This window comes from Camelus bactrianus, chromosome 6 (assembly GCF_048773025.1).
Source record: "Camelus bactrianus isolate YW-2024 breed Bactrian camel chromosome 6, ASM4877302v1, whole genome shotgun sequence".
NCBI classification, from domain to species: domain Eukaryota; kingdom Metazoa; phylum Chordata; class Mammalia; order Artiodactyla; family Camelidae; genus Camelus; species Camelus bactrianus.
The window spans coordinates 91,146,431-91,161,415 of record NC_133544.1 but is presented as its reverse complement, the minus strand read 5'-3'; the positions used below and the strand labels follow the sequence as shown (position 1 = coordinate 91,161,415).

General features: G+C 46.4%; 1 long non-coding RNA gene across 1 annotated transcript in view; it reads left to right on the top strand.

Moving 5' to 3' along the window:
* LOC105069459 (uncharacterized) overlaps positions 1-14,646 on the top strand; it is a 38,923-nt gene extending 24,277 nt beyond the window's left edge. The window contains exons 2-4 of the long non-coding RNA XR_006725052.2: positions 5,537-5,696; positions 14,092-14,150; positions 14,406-14,646. This is a non-coding gene — a long non-coding RNA (uncharacterized LOC105069459). The remainder of the gene's footprint in view (positions 1-5,536; positions 5,697-14,091; positions 14,151-14,405) is intronic.
* The last annotated feature ends 339 nt before the right edge of the window (positions 14,647-14,985 follow it).

Below are 14,985 nucleotides of genomic sequence, written 5' to 3'. Positions count from 1 at the left end.
TAGGCTTAGCATTTGTTTGCAGAGGCTGAGCTAGGATGTCCAGAGAGCTGCCTCCTCTGAGAACATTTCCATTTCCTCCTGGGCCCAGCCCCGAAGCCAGCACCCACTCGATTCTGGAGAAACCAAATGTGGCGAGAATGGGGACTGACTCTCTCACCAAGACAAAGGGTGGACCCGGAGCCTGGGGACCTGTGGCCAGTGGCGAGCCGCTGAGGACAGGGCCTGCGTGGAGAACGCTTTCCACCTCCTCTTCTTTCCAGAGCCCACCCGGTGCTGGGCACACAGCACGTTTTCCAAAGTACTTGTTGCATTAAGTCAATGGTGAAGCTTTTAGTCTTTTTGTTTTTTAATCTTGTTTTTAAGTTTTTTTTTTTTAATTGAAGTGTATTCAATTTACAATGTTGTGTTAATTTCTAGTGTGCAGCATAGTGATTCTGTTACACACACACATATATATATATATTCCTTTTCATACTCTTTTTCATTATAGGTTATTGCAAGATATTGAATATAGTTCCCTGTGCTACACAGTAGGACCTTATTGTTTATCGATTTTACATATAGTAGTTAGTATCTGCGAATCTCGAACTCCCAATCTATCTGTCTCCACGCCTTCCCTCCCTGGTAACCATGAGTTTGTTTTCTATGGCTGTCAGTCAAGCTTTTAGTCTTGACACCACTGGCCAGTCATGAAGCCTCCTCTGAAATTTCATCCAGCAGACCGTCTCAGCTCACGTCTTGCCTTCTTAATGGTCTTTCTCTGGAACTTAACCAAAGGCTTTGGATTTGCTTAGAACTCCGCCCACTGCCTGCGACTTTCCTGGCTCCATTCCTCACTAGAGGCCACGGGGCCGTGCGCGCAGCGCGTCGTGTGTCTGTCCTAGGCCTGGAACCCCTTTGCCTGTCTTCTCCTCTCCGGTGACTTCACTTCTGCTTCTCCCCTCTCCTGGGACACAGGACCTTGCTTGCCCAGGTCCACAGAAGACAGCTCTCTTGGCCTCAGTGACTTAACTGGGTTGGCGCTTGGCCTAGCTGTCACACCCTCCATCTCCAGGTGGCTCTGGAACCTCCTGGCAGTGGGCAGATCAGAGCACGTGCCTGGCCGTGCGTAATGAAGTGATCACGCTTTATGGACATTGCTGGTCTGGGTTCCAGACAGGAAAGGTGAATTTCAAACCAGAGCTTTGTCCAGCGATGGTGTGGACTGTCTCTGAAATGAGTGAGTTCCATGTCGTTGTCACTAAAGAGATGATGGCAAAAAAAAAAAAAAAAAAAAAAAAATTTTAAATGAAAACCAAAATAAGAGGAAAAAAAGTAAAAGGAAGGAAAAAAAAAGATACGATGGCATCTGGGAATCACACAACAGCATCGCCACACCTAACACGAAGGCCCCCGCCAGGCACTGGGCGCTCACCTGCTGTCCAGACTAACCAGAAATTCATTCTCAACGGGACAGAGAAGGAAGCTTGGTGGACAGCGTGGTTTACATAACTGAAACAAATACATGTGTGGGGAAAAGGCATGACTTAACCTAGAGGACAGTTCTCTCTAAGGCTTAGCCACAGTCAGGAGGGGAGCTGGCGATACCTTCTGGGGTCTCCTAAGTGCTGTCTGTTTATACCACCAACAGGAAACATGCTTCCTGCCCAAGCTTGGCCACCGCCTCCCTGGCGCTTGGCCAGGGAACCTGAGGTGGCCAGTGTGCTAGAAAGGGCGCTGACCTTGGAGTCTACAGCCCTGGGTTGGAATCTCTTTGGCCATTGGCTATCTGACCTGAGGGAGGTCATCCAAGCTCTCTGCCACTCTCGGGCTTCTCCTCCATTAAATGGGATGACATGCCCGCCTGTCTTTTGACAGGTTGCCTTGAGTCCATCAGTTAATATTCAGTGCCTAGTCTGTATCCGCGGAGCAGGTGTGTGCCTTCTGGGAGCAGATGGAAGCATCTTTGTACGCTGGAGAAAACGCTGCAGATGTGAGCACTGGAAACGTCAGTTGCCTGTAGCTTCCCCGTGAGTCCAGTTTTGCAAGTCAGAGCCAGGCAGGAGCCAGGAAAGAGAGGTCTCCCCTTGTGGAGGAAGGGCAATATGATCATATCTAACATTGCTCTGCGCCAGGCCTTGTGCTAGGCCCTTCATGTGAGTGACCTCCCTCCAGTTCCTATGGTCTTTCTTCTACTAATGGGAAAATTGGGAGCTCAGAGGATCTGGGTTGAGACCCAGAGTCTATTTCTCTTCCTCACTTGCTGTGTGACCTCGGGCAGGTCACTCACTCTCTCTGAGCCTCCATGGCCCCATTTCCACCCCCTGCCTGCTCTTCCCCACCCCACAGTGCCTTTCAAATCCTCCACTGGCTGCCACACTGCATCTCCTGACAAATCACTATAATTATTATTGTGAAGCTTTGTTATTAAGATGTGCTTGAGAGAGAAACATTCTTAGACGCTGAAATAGACATCAGTAAAAGTAAACCAGGAAGCAGGAATCTGGAAGGGGTAGGGGGAGTGGGAAGGGGGGCAGAAAATGCAAAATCAGTTCCAGGGAAATCATCACGTGCTTCGAATTTGGAGGGACTGGCCAGAGAGAAGGACGGAGGAAAAGCCAGCTACCGGCTTAAATAACCACAAGTAAAGCTCAATCCTGGACCAAAATAGAACCCCACGTAGGAAACCATCTTGCTCCAAGGCCCCGGAAAAAGAAAAAAATTTAGCATAGAGAAGCCATTTAAAGCAGAAAAAATATTTGTATGTAAAAGGAAATATTTTAGGTAGGCGTTGAATACCAAATGATTTTGGGTCTCTGTGGGGAGTAATGAGGCATAGCAAACACACAATTCTATATGCGTGTAATATTATCATTGCACGCCTCGGAAAGCTTTTAAATCACAGAAATGCAGTTAGGGACCATTGTACAAAATAAACATCCCGCTTGGTGTCTTGCCTGCCCTAAGTTCCTTGATGTAGAGCGGGACTGCCAGATTTTTACAGCCCCATAAATTAACGTGGTGCTGATTTGATTGAGCTAAATTAATAAGACTTGCGCTTTGTTGCAAAATAACTATTACAGTATGTGTGTGGACGCACTGCCGATAAGGAAATTGCCGCCTTTAACAATCCCACTGAAGTTTCATGGAGGATTTCAAAACCGATTTTAATTAAAACAAAAGCCGATGTGTGGCAATAATGTGGGTGTTAAGGAGAGAAAATGCAAAATGTCTTTTTAAATCCATTTTAATATGTCTTAAGGACTGGATGATCGATGGGGTAAGAGCCGGCGGCTGACACGGCGCTGGTACCCAGCCTGTGCTGCTGGCTTCGACGACGGTGGCACCTTGGGCGTTCCACTTCCAGCTGAGGGGTCATCTCCTGGGTCGGGGGCTCCAGGGGGGAGGACCCCCTTTTCAGGTGCTTTCTCAGACCTTGGCAGAAGCTGAGTCCCGTTCTCCTGGCCACTCGGGGCTGGAGCCAAGGCCGGCAGGGCCACAGCCCCCAGGCCTGGCTCCAACCTTGAAGACCAGGCTCCCTCCAGCTCCTGCTCGCCTGTGACCAGCTACCTGGCTGCTGCCAGTGCTGAAGGCGGCCTCTGGGAGCCCTGAGGAGCGGGGGTTTAAGTAAGAAACAGCTGGAGCGTGGGAGCCAGTGGCTGAGGAAACCAGGGCAGAGCAGTCAGGCCGGCCCAGGAGGCTCAAAATAGGGGCCACTGGGGCCTTTAGGGCCAGAGGAGACCCCAAGTCAGGACAGAGGGCATTACTGGTGCTGGGGCAGGAGTGGGAATCCGGCTGCTCCTCCTGTGAGACCCACTCTCTTAGTCTCAACCTCTCATGACCTCAGTTTCCTTAGCTGTAAAATGGGAATAATGATAGACTTGACTTCACAGAGTCGCTGTGAGGGTTAAATGAGGTTGGTGCCTGACACACAAACGCCTAAAAATGTTAGTTATTGCTATAGAAAAACCCAGGGACAGTGACACTCACTTCCTTTTTCCTGGTCATGTTTTAAATCAGAGACAATTAGCCCTTTCTTGGGGTCTGGCTATATAATATGAAAATGCTAACATGAAGAGGCCCTGTGATGTCCTGGGTGGTGTTCTGAGTGACTTGTTCACCTGCACCGTCTCTGTAGTCCTCACAGTGGGAGGCTCGGAGGTGAAGGGACACATCCGTGTCGCACAGTGTCATGAGTGTTGGAGCCTGCTCTGAACCACTAGGTCAGTGGCCTTCAGCCTTCTTTGGAAAAAAAAAATGCATTTTCCCACGTGACCCAGTATACACACACTCCCCCACACATACTTGTAACTAAAGTAGAATTTTCATAAAATCATGCTTTTAATTCGGAGAATACATAGAATGTTTTTTATTCTGTTTCCTTTGTAAAGGAAATTGTTCGTGACTCACTAAATTATTTGCAGCCCATTCTTACAACTCAGCCCAGTGTGGAAAATGCCACGCTCCCCTGGCACCACAGGGGAGACTTTCTATGTGTTGTATCATCTAGCCATCCCACTTCCCGTGGAGGGGGAGGTAGTGATGCACCCACTTTACAGAAGAGGAACTGAGGTTCAGGGGGGAGGATGGATTTGGCCCCAGCCCTGGCCACACAGCTTGTGATTGCTCAGCGTGTCGGCTGTCCCCCGGGCCCTCCCCTACCCAACAAGCTCCATTAGGGGAGAAACCACGTCTGCCTGGCACCGACCGAGCAGCCCCCAGTAACGTTCATTGATCAGATGGCTGGGTGGCGGGGCTAGGGTGCCGTTTCTGGTCCTCGCCCTCTCCAGCCCACCCCCCAGGCTGTGGTCCAGTGTTCTCTTTGGCTCCTTCCTCCTTAAGGAAGGGGCTCCTGTGTCTCCCCAGAGCAGGCCTAGCTTGGGCTTAAAGGCCTCCTCAGGTCAAAGGTTGTAGCTAAGAGGACCAGAAATACTTGCAGGGAGAGAGGAAGGGATGGGCCCTCTCTGGGGGGGGGGGGCTACTGCAGGGAGACCCCCAGTCCACCACCCGGGGGCCCAGAGGAGGGGGCTTTACTAGTGCAGGAAGCCAGGTGTGACCATTCAGAGGAGGCAGAAAGGAAAGTTCATGAAAGACCAAAGAACTCGACTCGCCGCCTGGAGCCTGTGGGGAGGTAGGGTCAGGTCCGCGGCCTCACAGGATGGACAGGGCGTGTCCTCATCGGGTCCTGAGGGGACAAGTCCAAGGCAGAGGCAGCAGCCTCCACCCGGTGTTTGCCCTTGAACGCTGAAGGAGCGTGGGCTGCCCATCGACTCCACTGGCCCAGGATTGAAGCTGGGCTGCGGAATCCTAAAGACGCAGACATTGTCCGGGTCAGAGGAGAGGCTGGCGGGCAGAGTGGGGCCGCGGAAGCGTGTCCCGAGCACTGGGAGCCAGCTAAAGGCTGGGGGCTGTGGGAGATGTGGCAGAGCCGTGTCTCAGAGACCCTGGGAGGAAGGTGGTGAGAGCGGACTGAAGGGGCAGGGCCTGCTAGGAGGCTATCCAGTCCTCCAGGCCCAAGGCTCCTTTCCACAGGGACGCTTCCATCTCCCTTTGCCAGGGAACACCAGTCCCCTGGCTGTTCCTTCCTTGGGTTTTATCCTGAAAGGGCTGCTCTGCCCTGTTGCGGACGATTCCATTGGCCCCAGCACCAAAGCAGAGGAGATCCGAAGGGACGAGCCAGCACGTTGGAGAGTGGGGTCCCCACCCGCAACAGTGAGGTAAGAGCGTCTCATCCATGCCCTCACCACACTGTGGCTGCCTCTTCTGGGGGTCCCCGCTGGTGGGCTGTGGGGTCCGGGGTCACTCCCTCCCACTCACCTCATAGCAGAATGATGACTCTCACCACGTGGGAACCCGAATGCCTGAGTCTACATTCCAGCTCAGCTCCTTCCTGGGTGGTGACTTTGGCAAGTTATTTCAGTGCTCTGAGCCTTAGTTTACCCACCTATAAAATGGGATAATAATAGCCCTTACCTTAAAGGGCTCCATGAGGGTTCAATGAACCCATGCAGGTGAAGTCATGGGACCTACCAAGCATTGACAAGAGGCAGAGTTATCACTTGTACTATCTTCATCCCTCATACGTGCCCTGAGCGGGGTCTCAGCAAGGTCCCTGCTGGGGGCTGGCGTGGGGGCTGGGATAAAGACCACAAAAGGCAAGGGCCTGAGTGTTCAGAGAGACAGACAGACTGTGAGGGGCTGAAGAAGGCCAGCTCTGGAATGCTGCTCGCGTGGCCGCAGCGTGTGGCTGGGTTTCCTCACAGGTGGGCTGACCTACCTGGACAGTCCTGATCTGGGGAACTGAGAGGGGGCAGCACCCTCTGCCCCCTGCTGCCCTGCTGAAGAGCTGTTTTCTGCTCTCTGCTGTGTTCTGGAAGCTTAGAGACTCAAAGCCAGGCCCTCAGCCTCCAGATTCAGTGCTTCCCCTAAGAAGCCAGAAAACCAAGCTCCCCAGTCTCCTGCTTGCTGGTGGCAGCGTTCCCCAGTCCAGACAGCAGAGCAGAAGGAACCCCGTGTGTATCAAGTTGGCTCCACCCTCCTTAGAGCCGAGGAGACTGAGCGCTGGGCGGGAAAGGGCTGGCTGGGGCCCTGCAGGGATGCAGTCAGATGGAGCTGGGACGGAGTCTCTCAGCTCCCAGACTGGGGCTCTCTCCCCCACCTCACAGCTGCCTCTGTGCCTCCCATGCCGCGGTCCAGGGTGGGGGTCGGGGGGAGAGCAGGCGCCTTCCTGGCCAGGTTCTCTCTCCCTCCCCGGGAGCTCTCAGGCCTCACGTTACCTAGATTTTTCTTTTTTATTATCTACCTCTCTTTTTCTTATCCCGCATCCCTATCTGGACCCCTTGTATCAATTTCGCCAAATTTTGCACTTTAAACAATTTATCATCATTTTTACTTTTGAATTGAAGCCACTCTTTTATTTGCTCCAAGTGAATCCCTCTCATACATTTTTAGCTTTTTATATATATCAGGTTCTAATATTTTATTTTTTAATCCAGCTGATTATATTTTTAAAAATCCATTTGATTATATTTATATATTATTTTATATAATAATAATATTATTATATTATATTATAATTATATAATAATTACATTATATTATAATATATTATATTATTTATTAATAATATAATAATATAATTGTATTATAACAATAATAATATATTATTATTATTATAATTCATAATTTTATTTTTTTAAACACCTCTGTTGTGGTATGGTTCCTATACAGTAAACTACGCATATTTCAGATGTACAGTTTGATTAACTTTGGTAAATGTATACACCCATGAAACCACCACCACAATCAAAATAGCTAACATTTCCATCACTCCCCAGGAAGTGCAAATTTCAAGCTCCCGATTTATCCCTTCCTACCCCCTTTTCCCCCTGGTAACCATAAGTTTGTTCTCTATGTCTGTGAGTCTGTTTTATAGATAAGTTCATTTGTGTCCTTGTTTTTAGATATCACATATAAGCGATACCATACGGCATTTTTCTTTCTCTTTCTGACTTGCTTCACTTAGAATGACAATTCCCAGTCCCATCCATGTTGTTGCAAATGTTATTTTATTATTTTTTATGGCTGAGTAGTATTCCATTTTATAAATATACCACATCTTCTTTATCCAGTCATCTGTTGATAGGCATTTGGGTTGTTTCTATGTCTTGGCTGTTGTAAATAGTGCTTCTGTGAACACTGGGTTGCAGGTGTCTTTTAAAATTATATTTTACCCCAGATATATGCCCAGCAGTGGGATTGTTGGATAATATGTTTATTTTTAGTTTTTTAAGGAGCCTCCATACTGTCCTCCATAGTGGCTATACCAATTTACATTCCCACCATACCCTCTCCAACTTTTATCGATTATAGGCTTTTGAATGATGGCCATTCTGACTGGTGTGAGGTGATACCTCATTGTAGTTTTGATTTGCACTTCTCCGACAATCTGTGATGTTGAGCATCTTTTCATGTGCTTGTTGGCCATCTGGATGTCTTCTGTGGAGAATTGCTTGTTTAGATCTTCTGCCCATTTTTTGATTGGGTTGCTTGTTTTTTTGATATTAAGCTGTATGAGCTTTTTGTATTACTCATGATTTTCAACTCTTGGAACAGTTGTCTTTAAAAAATGTTATCATCTTATTCCCATTCTTAATTTTGACCTTTTATGATTCTCTATTCCTACCTCTATTATCTGTTTCTATTCTTTATTTCCCCTCCTCCTGCTCCCTTTGTGTAGTCCTCTTTACCTGGGGATGGGTGTTTACACCAGGAAGCAAGATGAGTGGGTGCAGGGGAGTCATGATGTAGAAAGGCCCCATCCACTTTGGGGGATGGTTGGACGCCTTGGCCCCCTCACTGTCTTTGTGACTGTCCATCTGGCACGGCCACTTAAGGAAGGAGCTTCGAATCTCTTATCCAGGGAGTCTCATGATCAACTCTCCCCGAGCCACAATAATCCATGTGGTCACAGGACTGGTTCATTGAAATCAAGCTGCCGTTCATGTCAACTGAGCCTTAAGAAGAGCTGCATCTCTTAAGCCCTACAGTTTGCACTGTATCAAGTCCGTGCATCCGGAGCACCCGCGCCCACAGTGGGAGGTTTGTTGATGGTGCCTCCTGACATGAATCAATCTTTCACTTCTTTCTCTCTTCCCGGCTCCAGTCCAAGCTGCCATTGTGCTTCACCCTGACCACTGCAGCAGCCCCCAGACTGCTCCATCCCAGTCTGTTCTGACTGTCATGGTAGAAACAACTGGAAATGCTGAATAAAATGAAAAATATTTTCTTAAAGCATTAAAGAGCTCACAAGATAGTAGGAAGCACCAAGGCCAAGGGTGGGAACTCTGAGAGTCCTGAAGCCACCTGTGCCCAGTGAGCATTTGCCCAACCAGCAAACTTGACCTTCAGTTTTGACATGACGGAGGGTATTTGGGGAGAGAAGAAAACCCATGGCTCAGCCAAGATGGGAAATCTAATAGGACATCCTCCTTCATAAAGGTGGGATTCCAAAGGGAACCCTTAGGGTAAATGTGAGCCAGAAGGAAGACTGCCTCACCCCTCACACCCTCAGGGACTGTTAGGAGAGTTGCCTTAGTTCTGAGCAGGGAAGGAGGGGAAAGAGCCATTCCTGAAAAGTGGATTTGCAGCCCAAGTCCACATCAGCTGCACGGTCAGAACAACTGTAGCCATGAACTTAATTCAAAGGGTCTTGGACTGATAATGCCTTAATGGCACTGGCAGAAGCAAACACAGATCTTTTCATCCCATACCTCAAAAAATTAGCAAAAGTAATTTCCCAAGAAAAATGAACAACTCAGACAAAAATATAACCAAGCACGCAAGGAAGCAAAGCTCTGGGAATGAGAACCCGAGGAAACAGTAAGCAGAAACAGATCTGCATGATTTCAGATATTGGAATTATCATGTACAAAATATAAAACAATGATGCTTGCTATTGGAAAGGAGTAAAAAGACAAAGATGATAATATCTGCAGAGAACAGGAAAATATCAGAAGGAGAAACAATAGATTCTAAAAAGAGGGAAATGTTACATTTAGAAATAAAAAACATAATTGACCTAAATGCTCAGTGGGTGGGTATAATAACAGATTAAATGCAGCTGAAGAGAGAATCAGTGAACTAGATGAATGCAGCAAAGAGAGAAAAGGAGATGGGGAATAGGAAAGAGGAATTGAGAGATAAGAGAGTTAAAATGAAAGATCTAATATTGTAGGAAATGAGTTCCAGATGGAGAAGAGTAAGAGAATGGGGTGGAGGCAATAATTCAGGAAATAATGGCTGAGAATTTCCAGACCTGAAGAAAGATACTGATCCATAGGTTTTTAAAAATTAATTAATTTTATTTTTGTTTAAATTTTGTTGGGAGGGAGGTAATTATGTTTGTTTGTTTGTTTGTTTGTTTATTTATTTATTTATTTTATTTTGGGGGGTGGGGAGGTAATCTGGTTTATTATTTACTTATTTATTTTTAACAGAGGTACTAGGAATTGGACCCAGGACCTCATGCATGCTAAGCATGCCCTTTATCACTAAGCTGTACCTTCCCCTGCTCCATAGTTTTAATGAATGAAATGAATGAATGAATGAATGAATCCCATGAAAGTTAAGTAAGTGAAATTCACATATAGACTCATTAGAGTGAAATTGAAGCACACCAAGATCCAAGACTTTGAAAGCTGCCAGAGAAGGGAACACACAGGTTGCAATCTATTCAAAAGAAGTATCTCGACTAGTAGCAGACTTTCAATAGCAACTGTGGGAGCCAGCGAGAACAGACTAATTGCATGTTGATTAAAAAATAACCACTAACCTAGAATTCTGCAGTCAGTGGATATTTCTTTATAAATAAAGTAACTATGGGGCTTTTCAGATTAAAAAAAAGAGGGAAGAAACTTGCCGTTAGCAGTGCCTCCCAGAAGACAAGCCCAAAGGTTGTGCTGAAGGGAGAAAGACTTTAAAATATGAAAACAGAAACACGGATATCAGGGATTAAATGGATTGAAAGTGTTCTAAGACCCTTGCATAGGCCAGGAGGAGGGTAAAGGTATTACTGATTAATGGCAGCTACTGATAAATTTTAAATACATGTTGTTATAATTTCTAGGCTAACTATTAAAAGAACAGAAACAGAATATATCTCTCAAACTAATTAATGGAGCAATTCTGCATGGTCAAAAATATTCCATTAATCCAGAAAAAGGCAAGAAAGGAAAGTAAAAGAAACACAGAAAAAGTGGAGAAAATAGAAAGCACAAAATAATGTGGTGGAAATAGATCTAAATATATCAGGAGTTATATTAAATATAGGTGGAGTAAATGTTCCAATTAAAAAACTGAAGACTATCAGACTATACTTAAAAATACTAAAAAAAAAAAAAAAAAAAAAACCCAAAAAACAAAAAGTGCAAGGATACATCCAAATGGATGAAAAAAAAATCATATCATGAAAATATTTACTGAAAGAAAGCTGGTATAGCTATATTTATATCAAACAGCATAGTCTTAAAGGCAAAAAGAATTATTAAAGATACAGAGGGCCTTTGTACAACAAAACAAATGAATAAAATACAGCTACGTGCACAAGCATGGATGAAACTCATGTGTAATGATGGGTGAAAGACGCCAGACACCAATCATTAGAGTACAATCCCATTTACATGAAGTTCAGAAAACAGGAAAAACTGAACTATAGTGTTTAGTAGCTCACAACTGGTGGTAAAATGAAAAAGGCAATACAATTAAAACATAGAAGTCAAAGTAGTGGCTCCATCTTGGGGGGGAAAGCAGTTGCAATCAAAAAGGGGTACACAGGAGATCAGGGGTGCTGAAGAGCTAGGTCAGGTGTTCATATGATAGTTATGCGTTACACTGTATATGTATATTTAATGTATGTTTGCATGATTTATTTCACAATTGAAAAAAATACTCTGAGTTCTAGACCATGTTCCATCACGGTGTCTATAAATTCTTTAATATTCCTCCCTTCAAGAGATGGAAACAAATTCTCCTCCCTTTGAATGTGAACTGGACTTACTGACTTGTTTCTTACAAGTAGAATAAAGTGGAAGTGAAGATGTGTGACTTCAGAGACCAGGCTGTTAAAGACATTGTAAAATCCTCATTATTTTCTCTTGGATCCCTTGTTCTGGGGAAGCCATGTTGTGAGGACACTCAGTCAGCCTATAGAAAGGCTCCTGTGATGAGAAACTTGGGCCTTCAGCCAACAGCTAAGTGAGTGAGCTTGTTTAGAAGCAGATCCTCCAGCCCTAGTCAAGAAGTTAGATACTACATCTCTGGCCAACGTCTCGATTGCAGCCACATTGGGGACCCTGAGCCAGAACCAACCAGCTGAGCTGTTGCCAAATTCATGTCATGCAGAAACTGTGAGTCAATAAATGTTGTTTTAAGCTGTTGAGTTTGGGGATAATTTGTTACACAGCAAGAGATAACTAATACATATCACTAATCTGCTGTGTAGCCAAGTTGCATTTCTTCTCTGGGCTTCCATTTTCTCACCAGCGTGGTGGAGAAATTGGACTAGATTATGAATGGCAAATATATTTCATCCTGCCATAGAGATGCCAATCAGTTGCTGCACCGTGAGAGGACTCTGAGACTGCACCTACATGAGGGTGACAAAGTGCATCAATTGACCGCAGGGGAGCAGGAGAGTAGCAGCTTATTTACGATGTGTGGTCTGCCCCAAACTGAGATGATCACAGAGGGGAAATCATCTGAGCTGTTCTCCTCTACTAGATATAACTCTGTTGGAAGTCCCAAATCCTTAACACAAAATGACAAAAGCAGTCGATTTCCCTCTAACACAGGGGCTTGTCCTCCCCAGTCCCCATGTCTGAAATCACTCAACTCAGAAACATTGGCCAGGGCTCTGGAAATGAACCTGGGTTCAAGTCTTGTCTGTCTCTTAACAGCTGTGTGACCCTCAGCGACCTGCTGCATCTCTCTAAGCCTCAGCGCCCTCACCTATAAGACGTAGATTTCTCTAAGGATTAAATGAAACTCATGGCCACAAGTCAGTCTGTTCATCAGGAGTCACTGGCTCAAACACCATGAACCCATCCTTGAGCTAGTGGTGTTCTGAGGGATATACAGACGTAGCCCAGAGTCCCTGCTTTCAAAGAACCTTTTGTCTGTTTGAGGAGACACGTCTTGGCCACAGTACCTTTCAAGCCAGTACAAGCACAGTGCCTAATGGTCTGGAATGACCACGTGTGCTTGAGTAGTTCTCAAAGTGTGGTCCCCCAGACTATCCGCACCAGTATCACCTGGGAACTTGTTCGAAATGCATATTCTCAGACCCCACTCAGACCTTTGGAATCAAACACTCTCTAGGGGTGGGGCCCAGCGGTCTGTGCTGTAATAAGCCCCCTCTGCGATTCTGATGCAAGCTTTTTAAGAGTTTGAGAACCACTGCTCCAGGCGTTCAGGAAACAGAGGGACCAGGAGAGGACTAATGGAGGATGTGGAATTTGAATCTTTAAGAATGACTAGAAATGGATAGAAGAAAAGGTGACTGGTTTCAGTGGGCCCACCGGCCACAGTCCTTCCCTGGGTCTCCCTGGGCTCCTGATGCAGAGCGATGCCTCCATCCATCAGCATCCCCTAAAGCAGAGGAGACCCTGCTACCAGGAGGCAGTGAGGAGGCTGTAGGGGGGCGGGGGGCGGTGGCAGCAGCTACACGGCTCCCTCCTGCAGAGGACCTCCCGAGCCCCAGCCTCACGTGGGCCTTTGCAGGTACTGAATTATGAATGGAAGTTGCCCAGAAATAATCACCAACATTATTGCCGTCCCCTCCCCCGCCCCGCCCCACGCGTGTGTCCTCCACGAGCCTGCGGCTATAGACTTTGTTGCTTCAACTCTCCAGGGTTGTTATAAATTAGAGCTCTCACATGAACAGTGGGGCAGGGAACCTGGGGAGAGGGAATCCCATCTGAAAGGCCTAAAAGGGACAGACTCCTTTAACTGTGTGTGTTGGTTACCCTCAACTTTTCCTTCCGCGTGATCTATCCCACCCGTCCCTATTAAATAACTAATTATTTAACATCTTTTAAAGCTCTGTTATATATTAGAACAGGCAGGACACAAATGAGTGCTTTTAATAATATAAAAGCCCATTAGCTTCATTTACTGTTAATGTTAAAATAAACATGAGGCAATTTAGATATACTATTCCAATTTCACGGAAACTTTGATGTTTTTCTTCTCTAGTCACATAATTAAGGGAAAAACTACTAATGATATTAAGTTTGTACAGTGTTAATGACAGAAACAGGCACAAGCTGAAATTGCAGCCATTAATATGAAAAAATAAAATATTTAACAGGGGAGATAGATGAGCGCAATTTTAATAAACCCAAATGAAGAAAATTAATTTTAGAAAGTTCCACAGTCTTTCACGGGCTACCATTACACAAGCTGTCTAATGTATTATTTTTGTGGTCTGGATTATTTATCGATGGTCCGGAGGAATGCCCTGGTTTTTGTGTATGGTTTTGTGGATGATGAAGATTTTTGCCTTGATTTGTTTAATTCTTTCCCTTTTCCCTTTGCTCTACCACCATCCCCCAGATGGAAAAGGCTTTATCTATAGTGTGCTTTGACAGACGGACCTTACCAACAATCTGTAGGTGAGTTACGGGGGGGGGGGGACCATGTAACCCACTAGAGGGTCTTGCAGTCACTGGTGATCACCAGGTGGCTGCAGGGCTGAAACGTGACAGTTGGCTCCAGAAGGAGCCCTTATGTCTGGGTGGGGCGACCACTGCTCTGTCTTCAGTTTTCCTCTCGGGATCTGGGTCTTAACCCCTTGTAGTGGGTTGAATAGCATCCTTCCCAAATTCATATCCACCTGGGACCTCAGAATGTGACCTCTTTGGAAATAGGGTCTTTGTAGACGTGTAAATCCAGTGAGAGACAGAACAGACACACAGAGACACAGAGGACACGGCCAGGAGAAGACAGAGGCAGAGATCAGAGCGATGCGGCCACAAGCCGAGGAATGCCTGGGGCCACCAGGGCTGGAAGAGACAAGGAAGGAACCTTCCCTGGAGCCTGCAGAGGGACCCTGGCCCTGCTGACACCTTGGTTTCAGACTTCTGGACAACACAACTGTGAGAAAATAAAGATCTGTTGTTTTAAGCTACTAAGTTTGTGGTTATTTGTTACAACACCCTAGGAAACCAGTACAGTGCTGAAACACCATGGAAATGAGCACCCCTGACCCGTCTCAGGGAGGGTCCCGGGAAGGGGAGCGGGACAGGCTGCTGGGAGGGCAGCAGAATGCAGAGCAGGACCCGATGCGGCTGCAAGGAAAGGAAGTCTAGGCTGACAGCAGATGTGGCATCTGCAGCACATGGAGCACGTGGGACAGTGAAAGACAAGAAGGTGTCAAGACGGACCGACCCAGAGACACGGTGGGGTGGGGGGCAAGTACTAGGCAGGTCACTGAGCCAGTGACAGGAG